At 44.4% G+C, this 17,944-nt stretch overlaps 1 protein-coding gene across 1 annotated transcript in view; it reads right to left on the bottom strand.

Moving 5' to 3' along the window:
- LOC121290732 (cilia- and flagella-associated protein 44) overlaps positions 1-17,944 on the bottom strand; it is a 375,801-nt gene that overhangs the window by 104,644 nt on the left and 253,213 nt on the right. The window lies entirely within an intron of this gene.

Here is a 17,944-nt window from a genome sequence, read left to right as displayed (position 1 = left end):
CAATTTCAATTGCTCTGTGCATATGCACAAAAGATCCTCCTGCTTCTCTACTTCGTTTAAAAACTTAACATTTCTCTATTCTCGGTTTTAAAATGCATTACTGCAACAATTTTCTACATTGAACTACATGTGCCCCATATCTACTCATCCTGCCATCTTCCACAATATTCCATTTCCCTCACTTCCCAACCAGATCACTTTTTATAGAGTAAATAAAAGTGGCCCAACATAGATTCCTGTGAAACACTACTCACCACGCTGTTTTATTCTAAAAAATTTCCTTTCTTCTGCTTGTTGCTGGCTATCCACCAACCAGTTCAATGCATTCAGAAGCTCCTTAATACCATTATCTTTTTCACAAGTCTCTTATATCATGGCATGTGTGCTCTGCCCCAAGGCAGGTCCTAGGTTTATTGTCTGCTCATGCTTCACCTTGACCCATTTTCATGGCAGGTTTTGCCAGAGGTAAAACAAAAACAGAATTACCTGGAAAAACTCAGCAGGTCTGGCAGCATTGACGGAGAAGAAAAGAGTTGACGTTTCGAGTCCTCATGACCCTTCGACAGTTATCTTTGCCAGAGGTGGTTTGCCATTGCCTTCCATTCCCATGGGCAGGTGAGAAGGCAGGTTCTAAGACTATATGAGTTGAAACGGGAATCGAACCCACACTGCTGACATTATTCTGAACCACATGCTAGCCATCTAAACTAACTGTCCCCAATTCTCTTAGATAGTACCATAAATTATTTTTGAACTACATATAAATGACATCCGGTGTACTATCTTTACCTATCCTATCATGTCTTCAAAGGTTGGCTGAATACTGCCAGCCTTTTAGAAATTCCTTACTGATTGGTCCTGATTATGTCATAAAAACAAAAAACTGCGGATGCTGGAAATCCAAAACAAAAACAGAATTACCTGGAAAAACTCAGCAGGTCTGGCAGCATCGGCGGAGAAGAAAAGAGTTGACGTTTCGAGTCCTCATGGTTGAAGGGTCATGAGGACTCAAAACGTCAGCCCTGATTATGTCATGTTTCCCCAAGTACTTGGCAGTTTAATCTTGTGATCTAAGCTCTGGCTCAATGACAATTAAAGTAAGACAGCTGACCTATATTTTCCTAGCTTTTTGTACATTTTCTACACTGTAGTCCTCAAATTTTAGATAATTATGATCAGAGACTTGGCTACTTCTTTTCTGGTTCCCCCAGAACCTGCCAAAAGCCTATCTTTTTTCTCAATTACTTACAAATCCCTTGCCTAACCTTCTATGATTATTAGAAGTTTTACCCCCTCCCTCCTTCCCTATAGGGTGGATTGCTGATGTAACTGTTGGGTATGTTACTGCACCTTTATGCACTATCAAAAATCTGATGAATAGTGCACTGAATCTGCTATTTGTTAAGGTGAAGATATCACTGACTCCACTCTCAGGAACATGTTCTTCAGACACCAACATAAAACTTACTACATTTCAACACAATAAACTCACCCCCAGCAGGACTGGCAACTCCTAAGTGTTGAAAGTGTTGTAAAATTGAAGGACCAATTCTCTAATAGATTTCACTGAAAGTGAATCTGATGATCAGAGAGTAACAGCTTAATCTGCTTCTTGCATGGTTTGCTAAGAGCTGCATTTTGCATTCAAACCAGCTTTTCCTATGTAGCAGATATCACATGTTTAGTTCAATGTCCTCCATAAGTTCCCCCCAAAAAGATTGAATTGCCTGCAAAGCACCAGGTGGCACTACCTTGTAGGGTATTTTGCCTGCTTTGTAGTTTTGATTTGTACATATTTCTGTTTGCCTTGACACCAACTATTTGCATTTATCCACTTTTTTCAGGACTCTATGTTTCACTTTCTTCCGTTGTAAAAATTTACAATTGATCCAGTTCAACTAGAAGGGAGTTCCAAACTTCTGCCTCACTTTTGTATGTAGAATTGTTTCCTAATTTCACTCCTGAAAATATTGATGCTAATTTTAGGCTATGCCCCCAGTCCCAGTCTTCCCAACCAAAACAAATTGTTTCTCTCTATCTACCCTATTACTTAAATAGTGAGAGATTGCAGAGCTCTGAGATTCAGAGGGATCTGAGAGTCCTGTGCATAAATCACAAAAGGCTAGTATGCAGGTACAGCAAGTAATTAGGAAAGCTAATGGAATGTTATCATTTATTGCGAGGGGTATTGAATACGAAAGTAGGGAGGTTATGCTTCAGTAATACAGGGCACTTGTGAGAACTGGAGCACTGTATTATTTAAGGAAAGATGTAAATGCATTAGCAGTTCAGAGAAGGTTTACTAGACCAATACTAGGAATGGGGGGTTGTCTTATGAGGAAAGGTTGGACAGGTTAGGCTTGTATCCACTGGAGTTTAGAAGAGTAAGAGGTCACTTGATTGAAACATTTAAGAACCTGAGGGGTCTTGACAGAGTGGATGTGGAGAGGATTTTCCTCTTGTGGGAGAATCTAGAACTAGGGGATCATGGTTTAAAAATAAGGGGTCACCCGTTTAAAACAGAGATGAGGATAAATCTTTTCTCTCAGAGGATTGAGTCTTTAGTACTTTCCTCCTCAAAAGGCAGTGAAAGCAGAGTGTTTGAATGTTTGTAAGGCAGAGCAAGATAGATTCTTGATAAGAAAGGGGGTGAAAGGTACCTGGGGTAGGCAGGACGTTACAATCAGATCAGCCATGATTTTATTGAATGGTGGAGCAGACTTGAAGAGTCAAGTGGCCTACTCCTGCTCCTAGTTCATATTCTCATATGTATCCTGTTACCCTTACTCTTGAATAGTTTGATCAAATCACTCCTTAACTTTCTAAATACCAGGAAATACAACCCTAGTTTGTGTAAACTCTCCACATAATTTAACCTTAGGAGTCTAGGTAATCAAATTACCCTGATTATTCCACCAGGGCCCAATTAGGCAGGCAGCACAAAAACACTCAGCAGGAGGCCCAGGTGAATATGTGGTTAGTACACTGCATAGCTAGCCAGCACCTCTAAAAGGGGAGCTGCATTTCGGCTACATGAGCTGCTGGAATAGTCTCAGGAAGACTTTGGTGGAAAGGACAGAACTGCAAATGGAGTAACCAGCCAGAGGGAGCACTCCTGAGTTTTTTAGCTATGGCACCAGAGGCCTTAGTGTTGGAGGTCAAAAGCAGGAGAGAGGGACCAGGAAGCCTTAAAGATGCACCTTGCAATGGAAATGAGACCAGGGTGGCCACAGAAGTCAATTTTCAGAGCCATGAAAATGCTGCAATGTCACAAAAAGTGTAATGTCCTCACACAGATAATCAAGCTCAGCAAATGCATCTTAAAATCACATCTCCGACCAACTGCTCTACAAACATCTCAATGCACAGCAGTCCCATCACTCAACAGTTAGCAATAAGGACTCATGCCTAACTTTCACCACACCTTCACACACTAATCAATACTGCTAAATTCATAACTACCTCTTGCAGCTTCCACATACCACAGGCTATACAATTATGGCAGGCACACCACCCAAACTCATTGCAACACAGAGTCTGACATGTTTTCCCCTGTATTGCAGGATCAGGTCATGTACATCCCTAGGGAGCAGAAGAGAAGTGGCAGGGGACAGCATGCCTGCATCTCCTGAGTCCTTTAGAGGAGTTGGTACTCTGCAATAGCAGTGACTAAAGCTTCTGCTATGGCTTCACTCCAACTTATTTTTTAATCGACTCTTTTGGGGCCCTAGTTTTCATTTTATGGCTAATTACCAATTCGATGTTAATTTGGCATCACTATAGTTTAGAAACTCAGGACAGCAAAAATTCAATTTTAACAGGGTTGGTGAGCACAATGCAGGTGCTGTTGAAGCAGACAGCACACAGACTTCATGCTGCCAGCTTATCAACATGTTGTAGCCTGAAGCCCAATATATAATATGCTGCTGACTGGCCGTATGCTTAGCCAGGGGCCCAGGTGCATGTGTGGTTAGCACAATGCACAACCAGCCTACGCTTCTTAAAAGCAGCCTGATCCCTCTTAAAGAGGAGCTACACTCAGTTTACAGGTTATAGTCTGAGGAAGGCTTTGATAAAATCTTTCAGCCCTTTGCATCTGGTGTTGCTGAGAACATCCAGGATGATGGATTGTTCCTGCCTTAAGTCCCTTCTCAAAGCCCACTCCACCCTCATCCTGCTATCCATTATGAAGTGCAAGCTGCAGATAGTGTGACCTATTGCTTTCCATGCCATTCCTCCTTCCAAATTCCAACCTTATGTTTGCTTTCAGATGCCCAAGATTTACCATCCGGCCAGTTAATGCAGCCTCATCGTGAAAGGCAAGAGCAACACCAGGAGATCTCTGATGAAGAACCAACACTTGATCTGACACCTGCAGCCGCCAGCTCAAATATCAAAATTGCATGTCTCTTAGATAGTAATATAGAGTTGAGATCAGCATATGGTGAGTCACCAGCTTGAGTGGGTGCAGCCAGACCAGGGGAAAAGGGTGGCTTGTGTACCAGTTCACAGGAGGGTGAGGCTTCAGGTGAATTCTGCTGCAAGGCACTCAGCTGAGGGCTTTGATGGGATGGTGCACAGGTTAACCCTGATGGACATGCATACAGAGATAGTTAGTGCATTTCACAGGGCCTCTTTTCACCATGAAGGAGCATAGAGGAGTTTGGCCCCAACTTGGCACAGATTCGCACTGAGCTTTGAACCTATCCTTTCCATTGTAGAAGTGGTGGACAAATCCATGATGAATTGTGGACCCAACTTTGGTGCAGTGTCTGGTATACTTTGTCTCTGCTTCCATTGCAGCACAGGCAGAACACACCCAAAGTCTCAGTGTTGCAGTGGAAGCTCAGACTGCGATCATGAGACCCATGCTTGCTGCCATGCAAGTTCAGACTATTGCCAAGTGGCTTGCAGACACACACAGCAGTCCAGCAACATGTTCTTCAGCAGATTACTGAGATTGTTAAAGCACCACCCTGGGAGAATGGCAGTGACTCCATGATACATGAACTGCTATCCTCCCTCAGGATGACAGCTTTCGCACTCTCAATACTGCTATTCTGCCAGTAACTCTGCTGCTGCCACCCATGCTGAGATAGTGCAGTATGAAGCTACTCAAAGTCAACCTGCAAGGCTATCTGCAGTGGGCCCCATTGCAAGTCAGCAGCCTTCCACCAGCCATGCTGCAGTCACTGGGGTAGCACTGTGTAGGAGCACTAGGACAGACAAAGCATGACAGGCACTAAGGGACTGCATAAGGGTGAATAACTCATGTCATATGTATTATTGGAAGTGTAGTTGAATAAAGTTGTTATGGGATGGTATTTCTGGTGGTAGCTTTTATTTCAGCCCTTTGATGGTACATAGCAGATTAATTGAAGGGAAAGGGAAATATTGGGGCAAAGGTGAAAGGGGTTGAGGGGAATATTGAGTGGAACCAAAGGCTGAGTATCTACTCACAGGCAGCCTGTCTGGAGCAAAGGAATGCCAGATGCCTTCTCCATTTCATGTTCCCCTCCTCCTGACTTGCTCTCCAAAGGCCTGCTGTCAAGGGCTGCACTTTCTTGGGAGCTCAGTTGAGGACTGTGCAGCAAACTACCACGAACTAGGAGACATGTTCCAGCGAGTGTCGGCGGGCTCTCTCCGAGTAGTCCGGACAGCAGAAACATTGTTTCACAATGCTGATGGTCTGCTCCATGATGTTCCTGGTGGCAGCATGGCTCTCATTGCAGGTAAGCTGCTTACGTGTGGTCAGGTGGCAGAGGGGAGACATGAGCCAGGCTCTGCTTCTTTTATTTTTAATTCATTTACGGGATGTGGGCATCACTGGCAAGGTCAGCATTTATTGCCCATCCCTAATTGCCCTTGAGTAGGTGATGGTGGGTTGCCTTCTTGAACCGCTGCAGTCCCCGTAGTGAAGGTACATCCACAGTGCTGTTAGGGAAGGAGTTCCAGGATTTTGACCCAGTGACAGTGAAGGAATGGTGAGTGACTTGGAGGGGAACTTCCAGGTGGTGGCGTTCCCAACTATCTGCTGCCCTTGTCCTTCTAGATGGTAGTGGTCGTGGGTTCGGAAGGTGCTATCTAAGGAGCCTTGGTGAGTTTCTGCAATGCATCATGTAGATGGTGCACACTGTTGCCACTGTTCATCGGTGGTGGAGGGAGTGAATGTTTGTGGATGGGGTGCCTATCAAGCGGGCTGCTTTGTCCTGGGTGGTATCAAGCTTCTTGAGTTTTATTGAAGCTGCACTCATCCAGGTAAGTGGACAGTAATCCGTCACACTCCTGATTTGTGCCTTGTAGATGGTGGACAGGTTTTGGGGAGTCAGAAGGTGAGTTACTTGCTCTAAGGTTCCTTGCCTCTGACCCGCTCTTGTAGCCACAGTATTTATATGGCTAGTTCAGTTCAGTTTCTGGTCAATGGTAACCCCCAGGATGTTGACAGTGGAGGGATTCAGTGTTGGTAATGCCATTGAATCTCAATGGGTGACAGTTAGATTATCTCTTGTTGGAGATGGTCATTGCTTGGCAGTTTTGCGGCGCATATGTTAGTTGCCACTTCTCAGCCCAAGCCTGGATATTGTCCAGGTCTTGGAAATGGGTTGTTTCAGTATCTGAGGGGTTATGAATGGTGCTGAACATTGTGCAATCATCAGCAAACATCCCCACTTCTAATCTTATGATGGAAGTTCGGTCATTGATGAAGCAGCTGAAGGTGGTTGGGCCTAGGGCACTACCCTGTGGAGCTCCTGCAGTGATGTCCTGGAACTGAGATGATTGACCTCCAACAACCACAACCATCTTCCTTTGTGCTGGGTATGACTCCAACCAGCAGAGAGTTAGTAGCTAAAGAGTGGTAGGCATTGTTGACTGGTACAGGATGAATTCATCCTGATCACTGCTAAGATAGCAGACATTCAATCACAGGATCTTTCAGGCACAGTCACATACCAACTGCACATTCATGTAGTGGCAGCCCTTACAGTTGCTGTCCAGCTCTCCATAGATATGTGGGACCTGCAGAACCACGTACATGTCATTGATGGCTTACTGCACCACTGGGAACCCCACTCAGGGTGACCAACTGTCCCGGGTTTTACGGGATCGTCCTGCGTCCCAGTTTGTATGTTGCCAGAACGCTGTTTGTCCCGTAGTTCAGACCTTTAAATTTCACTGGTTAAACAGCTCTCCACCCCCACCATTCTTGCTGCATTCAAGTTCACCAGCAACCCTTGCCCCCTTGTACGTCAAAGTGTGCCTTAATTTTCTCCCCATGAGTTGGTCACCCTAATCTTGATAGCCCAGCAAAGCCTTTTGTTTACTCCTCCTGCTTCACTTTGATGAGGGAAAAGACAATTAAGTCCCCTATCCTTGCATTCAAGATTTCTGTCACCTCCCAGGTGCAGTGATGCACGGCAAACTATGAAATCTTACCAATATTTCCGGATCCCACCTGGAAGGATCTGCTGGCACAGAAACTGATGGCCATGGTTGGCCTCGTTCTCACTGCTAGCCCTGTTCTCTACTGTGCAGCTAGCTGCAAGCCCTGTTATAGAAAGTAGCGCCATTCAGTCACTACCTCCTTGGTGAAATGTAGGCCCCACAGTTTTGTTTTTAGAAGAACAACATATGACCTCCAGCATGTGCAAGAGCTGAAGTGTTGAGTCAGTGCTTTGTGTGAAGCCTCAATAAACTTGCACGAAGTTGATAAGCTCCTTTTGAAATGCAACCTATGCCCATATATTTACCATAGGCAAATTTGGCACAGTATTAATTCTGCTATCTTCCCAAGTTATAACATGATGTTCTATCTACTTCTCCAACTGAAGGACATTTTTACTCAGTCATTCGGACATGGTCTCTGATAGGATGGTGCTTTTCAAAAATAACTTTCCCTTCAAAAGTACTTCATTGGCTGTAAAGTGTTTTGGGATGTTCTGTGGTCATGAAAGGTGTAATGTAAATGTAAGTCTTCCTTTCTCTATTTTTGTTCAACCTTCTATAACATTGCCTTGTGGCACATTCCAATGTCCAGGACTACATGCTGAAGAATGCACTAAAGCTTGGGGCAGCCGCTGCAAATGCGCAATAGGGAAAGGTCACTGTCTAAGACCTTTCTGCCATTGTGCGCCTAGGAGCTGGGAATTGTATAGACCCCTCGGGCTGTATGACTCACAAGGAATGCTTGCAGTGAATACTAAATGTATCATAATTGTATTGAAGCACCCGAGTGCAACATGATCTATGTAAATAACTTGAATACCACTACACTCTCTGACTGTCTGTAATGATCATATTGAAATGTCTGTAATGTTCTTTGATTGTATTGAAGCACCTCATGGTCTATGTGGGAAAAGTTGAATATGATTGCACTTTTTGTGATGGCCATTTTGAAATGTTTTGTAATGTTCTTTCAGATATTTTATGAATAAAGTATATTTTTCCAAAAAACAAATAACATTGCCTTGTGGGCAGCATTCCCAAATAGAGTAGTCCCACTATTGCTCAGACATTAAAACCTTTCTGAGTGGAGTTGCCCCTTAAATGTGAGCAGCCCCTTAAAAGTTGCTGCTTGTTGGATAACCTGCCCATACATGCCTTTCATCCTCTGCAGCTGAATGTTTGATCCCTTCTTATTTCTCATCTACATGCTATGTCTTGGGAACATCATCCGAAAGCACAATGTCAGGTTCTAAATACACACTGATGACACCCAACAACACCTCACAACCACCGCTCTCAGCCCCTCAATAGAGGGGATGTGATCTCATACGAAATCTACCTGGAAATAAGCCCATGTGACCTGGTTGCCATAGGGATAGGGGCCCAGGTTAAAACTTATTGAAAGTAAGGTACAAGTTATAACACCTGGACACAAAGGAGGGGGCAGCTGGTCCTGCTGCGTTCAAACTGTCAGACTCTCAGAGTCAATCAGAGAGATTTGGAGAAGACGACTCAAAATAGATACTGCTATTCCAAGCAGAAGAAAAAGACTGTTTTGGTGCTATTGAGGGCGGATTCCTGGTTTGAAAAAATGAGGCTTGCAGAGAGTTAAAGACCAAGGAGGAACAAGTGGGTGCTTTTCTGTAGGAAGTCCACTTGATTATGCTCAGAAGACTGAGTGAAGGGATTTCCTTTTAAGAAGGACAGAGAAAGATTCACCCTAGTGGGGTGGGAGAAGATATCCTGTTGAAGCTGGGAGGAATTTGGAACTTTGTACACAAGACTGCACTTCTGCTGAGGGCATAGTATAATGTATAAATGTGGTGTGGAGTTTTCAGTTGTTTTAAGAAGTTAATGGGAAGTATCTTTCTTGTATTTTAATATTAGTTGCTTACTAAGTAATGTTAGTCGATGTTGATTTTAGTTTGTATGTTACAGCAAAAGTCTTAAAATGTAAAATCTTGTTGTGCAATTCCTGGCTTCGCTCACTGGGAAATTCATATCCCTTTTTAAAAGCTATCAGTCTGTATGGGGATAGGAACGTCGCCTACTTTCAGTTTCATAACATCATCTTACTCCTGTCTGCCTCAGTTTATCTTCTGCAGAAACCTCATCCATGCCTTTGTTACCTTGAGACTTGACTATTCCAGTGTTTCTCTGGCTGGTCTCCCATTCTACTGTATACACCACACCGTCGCCCTACATAACTGGAACTCATCCTAGATTTTGTTGCCCTAGTGTCGCATTAGTTACATTCACCCATCACCTGACCCTTATTGACTCCCAGACTAGCAACACCTCAATTTTAAAATTCTCATCCCTGTTTTCAAATACCTCTGTAGCCTCATTGTTCCATATTTCTTCCAGCCCTACAACCCTCCATCTAATTCTGGCCGTTGGTGACCAGGCCCTCTAACTGCTTAATGCCCTAAGCTCTGGAATTACCTCCCAAAACCTCTCTGACTGTCTATCCCTCTCTACTCCTTTGAGATGTTCCTTAAAATCTGCCTCTTGACCAAACATTTGGCCATCAGTCCTAATATCTCCTTATATGGTTTGGTGTCAAATTTTGTTTGATAACTTTTCAATTTCAATTCAAAGGTGTATTTATTAAAAGATAAATTTCTGTCACCAAAGGCCGAATGATTTACAATCAATCATTCCAAGCAAAATACAAAGAATGGTAAAAAGAACAGGTAGAATAACGCACTGATCATCAGGTTAGGATCTTCATGTTATCAAGTTCAAAGTCTAATGGTCACTTGAGTTTGTTCATTGCACGTATGAGATATGACATCGCTGCCTTGTGCTTCCACTTGACCATTTCCAATACAGGGCGAATGAAAGTGGTAAAAACAGTTATGAGATCATTGCTTGGAAGGGAATGGTGTTTCAGCTTGCAGAGCGTGTGTGGATGACTGTTAGCTCGCTTAACAATAGAACTGATGCGTACATCTCATTTTTGATCTGCTTGGATAAATATACTCGACAGTTTGATGGTGTTGTGTTCTTGGTTTGAGATGTCATTCAGTGACAAATTGGGAGGGGTGATTTATTTCGAGAGAAGACGTCAACAATCATGCACTTGTTAGGGTTATTTGCTTCTATTCTCTACAGGCCAGTTGTGAAGCTGTTCAAGAACAGCTGGCATATGGGATTCAGTGTGGATGCTACGCTTTTCAATGACAGACATGTCTTTGACATATCTAAGGCAGCAAGTGCCAGTGTCAGCTTCTCTGTAGCTAGCATGGATAACGCTCCCAAAAAGTGCCTTGGGATGTCCAACAATCCCAAATGCAAGTTGTTGTTGCATATACTATGGCAATGAATTTGGTCTTGCTAAACAACATATGATCAACTTTCCTTACACACTGAATGCAGAACTCGGTCCTACAGTTACTGTGGTGTGACCGAATTGATGACTAATCTTTTAGATTTTGTTTTGCTTTGCATAAGCTTTGAATGTTATTATATATAGTCTTTCCACGTCAGTATCATATGAAGCTAATTAACCTGGGTGCATTCAGTGGCAGAGTGAAGATTGTAACACCCATGATGGGGGAATTTTATGGAGGCGACAGGGGTCTCGACCACCAGGTGGAGAGGGAAGGCCTTTGGGGAAGGCCCGCTGAATTATAATGTCATTGGCAGGCCTTCCAAGGGTCAAAGTTTTTCATCCTGCACTCATCACCCAGGGATGGGAAATGCCACCCACCAAGGGCTGCCAGCCAAACAGAGGCCAGCAGCTCTTTTCCTCAGCTGTGCCACCTGAGAGGTGGTGGCTTATGTGGGAAATACACCCACCTGAAGTCTAGAAGCGTGCAGCGACCCAGAACAGAGGTAAGTAATGAAAGAGGTTTTGCTGGTAGGGGTTGTGGGGAGGTGGGTGTGGAGGGGCAGCAGCAAAGACATGGGGATGGTTCTCTGCAGGCCCCCCTTCCCCATGCCATGCCCTGCGATCAGGCACTAAGTGCCTTTGAACGAGGGGTCCCCCCCGCCCCGCCGATCACCATGGGAGATCACATGCAACCCGCAAAGGTTTGCTCACCCTGCTCCATGCATGGCATCAAGTCCACCTGCTGCTGTTTTAATACCAGTGGTGGCGGGATGAGGCCCTCAATTGGACATTAATTGCCCACTTGAGGGCATCAATTAAGTGATAGATGCGGGAAGGTGGTGGGGTCCCTACCCGCCACTATCCCACCCGATTAAGTGTCCTCCCCACCTCCAAACTGGCCATTGGTGATGGCATAAAATATCATCCATTGTGTCTCTCCCGCACATACAGAATTCAATGGCAGCAGCTGAAAAATCACCCAAGTCCAATCTGACATTTCCAACCACAGAGTTGGCAGAACACAAACGCCAGACTGCAAATAATGGCAGGGAGACCCGCGATGAGGAAATTACTTGCAGCCATCTCTCATGTTGAGTGAATAATTTTGTGTGTGGGCGGGGTGGTCACGGGTTTGAGTAATGATGATCAGAATTCTATAGCTTTTAGTGTCCTTTGGTTTGCGAGAGATGGAAAAGAAGGTCTACTCCCACCCAAGACTGCCTTTATTCAAAGACCTCCTCCATCCGCCAGCAGTACACTTCCCTCTTCCCACCCCATATGGTTAAACTCACCATGCCGAGATTAATTTCTGTCACCAAAGGCCGAATGATTTACAAACAATCATTCCAAGCAAAATACAAAATACAAAGAATGGTAAAAAGAACAGGTAGAATAACGTACTGATCATCAGGTTAGGATCTTCATGTTATCAAGTTCAAAGTCTAACGGTCACTTGAGTTTGTTCATTGCACTCATGAGATATGACATTGCTGCCTTGTGCTTCCACTTGACCACCCACGTGCCCCATTTCCAGTACAGGGCGAATGAAAGTGGTAAAAACAGTTATGAGATCATTGCTTGGAAGGGAATGGTGTTTCAGCTTGCAGAGCGTGTGTGGATGACTGTTAGCTCGCTTAGCAATAGAACTGATGCGTACATCTCATTTTTGATCTGCTTGGATAAATATACTCGACAGTTTGATGGTGTTGTGTTCTTGGTTTGAGATGTCATTCAGTGACAAATTGGGAGGGGTGATTTGTTTCGAGAGAAGACGTCAACAATCATGCACTTGTTAGGGTTATTTGCTTCTATTCTCTACAGGCCAGTTGTGAAGCTGTTCAAGAACAGCTGGTATATGGGATTCAGTGTGGATGCTACGCTTTTCAATGGCAGACATGTCTTTGACATATCTAAGGCAGCAAGTGCCAGTGTCAGCTTTTCTGTAGCTAGCATGGATAACGCTCCCAAAAAGTGCCTGGGATGTCCAACAATCCCAAATGCAAGTTGTTGTTGTACATACTATGGTAATGAATTTGGTCTTGCTAAACAACATATGTTCAATTTCCCTTACACACTGAATGCAGAACTCAGTCCTACAGTTACTGTGGTGTGACCGAATTGATGACTAATCTTTTAGATTTTGTTTTGCTTTGCATAAGCTTTGAATGTTATTATATATAGTCTTTCCACGTCAGTATCATATGAAGCTAATTAACCTGGGTGCATTCAGTGGCAGAGTGAAGATTGTAACACCCATGATGGGGGAATTTTATGGAGGCGACAGGGGTCTCGGCCACCAGGTGGAGAGGGAAGGCCTTTGGGGAAGGCCCGCTGAATTATAATATCATTGGCAGGCCTTCCAAGGGTCAAAGTTTTTCATCCTGCACTCATCACCCCAGGGATGGGTATGCCACCCACCAAGGGCTGCCAGCCAAACAGAGGCCAGCAGCTCTTTTCCTCAGCTGTGCCACCTGAGAGGTGGTGGCTTATGTGGGAAATACACCCACCTGAAGTCTAGAAGCGTGCAGCGACCCAGAACAGAGGTAAGTAATGAAAGAGGTTTTGCTGGTAGGGGTTGTGGGGAGGTGGGTGTGGAAGGGCAGCAGCAAAGACACGGGGATGGTTCTCTGCAGGCCCCCATTCCCCATGCCATGCCCTGCGATCAGGCACTAAGTGCCTTTGAACGAGGGGTCCCCCCCCCCCCGATTACCATGGGAGATCACATGCAACCCGCAAAGGTTTGCTCACCCTGCTCCATGCATGGCATCAAGTCCACCTGCTGCTGTTTTAATACCAGTGGTGGCGGGATGAGGCCCTCAGTTGGACATTAATTGCCCACTTGAAGGTATCAATTAAATGATAGAGGTGGGAAGGTGGTGGGGTCCCCACCTGCCACCATCCTGCCCGGTTAAGCATCCTCCCCACCTCCAAACTGGCCATTGGTGATGGCATTAAATATCATCCATTGTGTCTCTCCCGCACATACAGAATTCAACAGCAGCAGCTGAAAAATCACCCAAGTCCAATCTGACATTTCCAACCACAGAGTTGGCAGAACACAAACGCCAGACTGCAAATAATGGCAGGGAGACCCGCGATGAGGAAATTACTTGCAGCCATCTCTCATGTTGAGTGAATAATTTTGTGTGTGGGCTGGGTGGTCACGGGCTTTGAGTAATGATGATCAGAATTCTATAGCTTTTAGTGTCCTTTGGTTTGCGAGAGATGGAAAAGCTAATGGAGAAGGTCTACTCCCACCCAAGACTGCCTTTATTCAAAGACCTCCTCCATCCACCAGCAGTACACTTCCCTCTTCCCACCCCATATGGTTAAACTCACCATGCCGAGGAGGAACAATTGCAGGCCTATGGTAGGAGATTGGCAGTGGAAAACACCCACCAGAAACCACTCTCTCATCGCAGACCCCACTGCTCATTCACCCAGCTTTAATCTCCCATGGCAACAGTTGGGCCCTTTTAAACCATTTCCAGACTGGCCAAAGCCTCTGTGCAGTCATCCAACATCAGTGAGTTCACCATGACCATACAATTTGCAGCTGTGGTGCAGTCCAAACAAAGACTCACATTGTCGAGGAGTGTCTGATGACTTAACTTGAAGGCAGACTTATATGGCTATTGCCTAGCTCTGTGGCTATACACATGCAAAATAAATAAATAAAGAGATGTAATCACTAAGTAGAATAGAACTTGAGTATTGCTGAAAGAAAAACATTCTGTCAAAGCTTTTCACCTTGCACTCATCAGGACAGGTGCAAGAGCACCAAATTCTAAATGGAACAATTTGTACTGCATGAAAAGATGGTGCTGATTGGTTGGCAAATTGGCACTGATTGGTTGAGATGTTGTGGTTGCAAATGATGGGAGATATTATCTCCCATGCTTCTGTTTATTCAAAAAAGATATAGAGCCTGAACATATTCCTTTTGCCTGCAGAGGATAGTTCCCTGCATATGAATATATGTAGCTTATAGCAAGTGTTGTGAGCTACATTACAGACCCAAATAATATTCTTAAATTGGTTGTTAGTGTAATTCTAAGTACATTTGCGATTGTTCAGCAAGCGCTATCCAATTGCAGAATCATATCTAACGTTAGCACAAGCTAATTGAATACGGTCAGTACTCTGCCAATTGCAAATAGCCAAAGGGATTAATCGTTTGATACGTTCGACCATTTGTTGGGATATACACCCCATGTACCTGGCATTGCACCAGCACTGAAATTCATATACCACATTATTCATTTGTACGATAGGCAGAATGTCTTTCTGGCTTTACAGCAGCATCCGGTTAGTGGGAAAGCACCAATCATGCTGCTACTGCATAGTAGTAGCATGAAACAGCTAGCTTCACCTGTTGTTCAAATTTTGAGGTACTTTATCCTGCCAGAGTAATTTGAGGTAGATTGGACCTTTTTCAGGTCCGAAACTGGTGGCCTTAGGCCCATTCATGAGTATGACCAAAACACAGTGAGCAATGACCTAATCAAGGTAGCCATTATCCCTCAGGATAGATTTGTTACACTTTATTTCGGCATCAAGCTTGCATGGTGAGCAAATGGCTTGGTTTCCACAATTTAATGCGCTCCATCCCACACTCAAATTTACCTTTGAAATAGATCAGTCTAATGAGCTCCCTGTCCTTGACGTGCTAGTTGAGAAATTCACTAATGGGTTCTCTACTCATGTCTGCTGTAAGCCAACTTCACTGATCAATATGCACATTGAGATTCCTGCAGCTCCACGTGCTACAAGATTGGTCTTATCAGCAATCTTGTAAATGGTTAGATTCTCTCTTGTAGGAGATGGTCATTGCCTGGCGTTTCTGTGGCGCAAACTTGCCACTTATCAACTCTGAATGCTGTCCAGATCATGGTGTACATGAACACAGATTGCTTCAGTATCTAAGGAGTCATGAATGGTGCTGAATATTGTGCAATCATCAGTGTACATCCCCACTTCTGTCCTTATGATGGAAGGAAGTTCATTGATGAAGCAGTTAAAAATGGTTGGGTCAAAGACACTACCCTGAGAAACTCCTGCAGTGATGTCCAGGGGCTGAGATGATTGACCTCCAATAACCATAACCATCTTCCTTTGTGCTAGGGTATGACTCCAACCAGTGGAGAGTTTTGCATGATTCCCATTGATTCCAGTTTTGCTTGGGCTCCTTGATGCCACACTCAGTCAAATGCTCCCTTGATATCACACTCAACTCACCTCTTGAGTTCAGCTCTTTTGTCCATGTTTGAACCAAGGTTGTAATGAGGTCAGGAGCAGTGTGACCCAAAGTGGGTCATTGCTGTGTAAGTGCCACTTGATAGAACTGTCGACCACACCTTCCATCACTTTGCTGTTGATCAAGAGTAGGCTGATGATTCTTGAATCGCTACAGTCCATGTTATGTAGGTTAATCCACAGTCCTGTTAGGGATTTCCAGATTTTGACCCAGCGACAGTGCAATATAGTTCCAAGTCAGAATGGTGTGTAACTTAGCGGAAAGCTTCCAGGTGATGCTGTTCCCATGCGTCTGCTGCCCTTGTGCATCCAGGTTGTAGAGATCGCGTGTTTGGAAAGTGCTGTCAAAGGAGGCATGGCAAGGTGCTGCAGTGCATCTTGTAGAAGGTACACACTGCTGCCACTGTGCATCGGTGATGAAGGGAGTGAATATTCAAGGTGGTGGATGGGATGCCAAACAGGCAGACTGCTTTGACCTGCATAGTGTCAAGCTTCTTGTGTGTTGCAGCTGCACTCACCCAGGCAAGTGGAGGTATTCCATCACACTCCTGACTTGTGCCTTGTAGATGGTGGACAGGCTTTGAGGAGTCAGGAGCTGAATTACTAGCTGTAAGATTCCTAGCTGCTGACCTGCTCTTGTAGCCACAGTATTTATGTGGCTGACCCAGTTTTCAGTTTCTGATCAATGGTAACCCCCCAGGATGTTGATAGTGGGGGATTCAGCAATGATAATGCCATTAATTGTCAAGGGGCAAAGGTTAGATTCTTTCATGCTGAAGATAATTGCTTCGTCTTGCTGTATGTGGGAATGGGCTGCTTCAGTATCTGAGGAATGTTGGGTCTGTCAAGGCTCTGCAGTCTTTCTCAATTATTTGAAACCCATTCATGGAATTTCTTTATGAAGTACTTTACACTTGTCTGCAAAAAATTCCACCTGGTATTGGTGATACTTGGGGCAGAAATATAAGGCACTCAAAAGAAGTGGTCAATTGAGCCAATCAATTGAGTGGCATCATTTGAAAGTGTGATGCACTTTGTGTGTGTGACGTTTTAAACTATGATGTGCATTCTACCTTGCACAATGGACAGCAAATTCCTCGGGGTCTCCCGTTCCACCACCATAACTCCCAGGGAAGCTCAGTGGAGCTTTTTACACAGATCAATGAAGTTTACCCCAAACTTCCGCTGCACCAGAGGGAGAACCCTGAGGATTTTTCTGGGGCAGATGCAGGGCTTTAACTATATAGATTTCAGATCAAACACAATTATACACAATATAAAGCAAAATATAGCAGATCCTGGAAATCTTAAACAAAAACAGAAAATGCTGGAAAAACTCAGCAGGTCTAGCAGCATCTGTAGAGAGAAAAACAGTTAACTATTCGAGTCTATATGACTCTTCTTCATAGCTAACAATTATACAAGATATCTAAAGCATATTCAACAGTGGCAATTCTTTGAAAGAGAATTATTGCCAGGTGCCAAATCTCTGTCCTCTGGTTACTGATTCTTCTGCCATTGGAAATGGTTTCACCTTTTTTCCTCCATCAGGTACCATGAGCTAAGAGGGCATTGGCGACCATGGGCTACCATTGGATTGGTCCATGATTATGCTTGGCAAAGTACTGCAGTGGTTTGCCATTGCCTTCTGCAGTATGGCTGACCAGGAAAATCTCTCGCTCTTTACTGCCTGTTATCAGGTGTATTGGAAGGATTTAATGCTGATAATCAACCTGTTTTGCCATGTTACAAACACACCTTCCATGTCCATCAGGTCCTGAAGTGGGACATGAGCCCAGAATCACAGGCCCAGAGGTAGGGATGCTGCCCACTGCACCACAAGGCTTTCCCCTTAACCTTCTTTGCTCCAAGGAGAACAAAAATTTCTCTGTCTCTCCAGATAACTGA

Source organism: Carcharodon carcharias, chromosome 18 (genome assembly GCF_017639515.1).
Source record: "Carcharodon carcharias isolate sCarCar2 chromosome 18, sCarCar2.pri, whole genome shotgun sequence".
Lineage (NCBI taxonomy): Eukaryota > Metazoa > Chordata > Chondrichthyes > Lamniformes > Lamnidae > Carcharodon > Carcharodon carcharias.
Note: the sequence above shows the minus strand (reverse complement) of the source record. Positions and strands in the feature narration are given on the sequence as shown.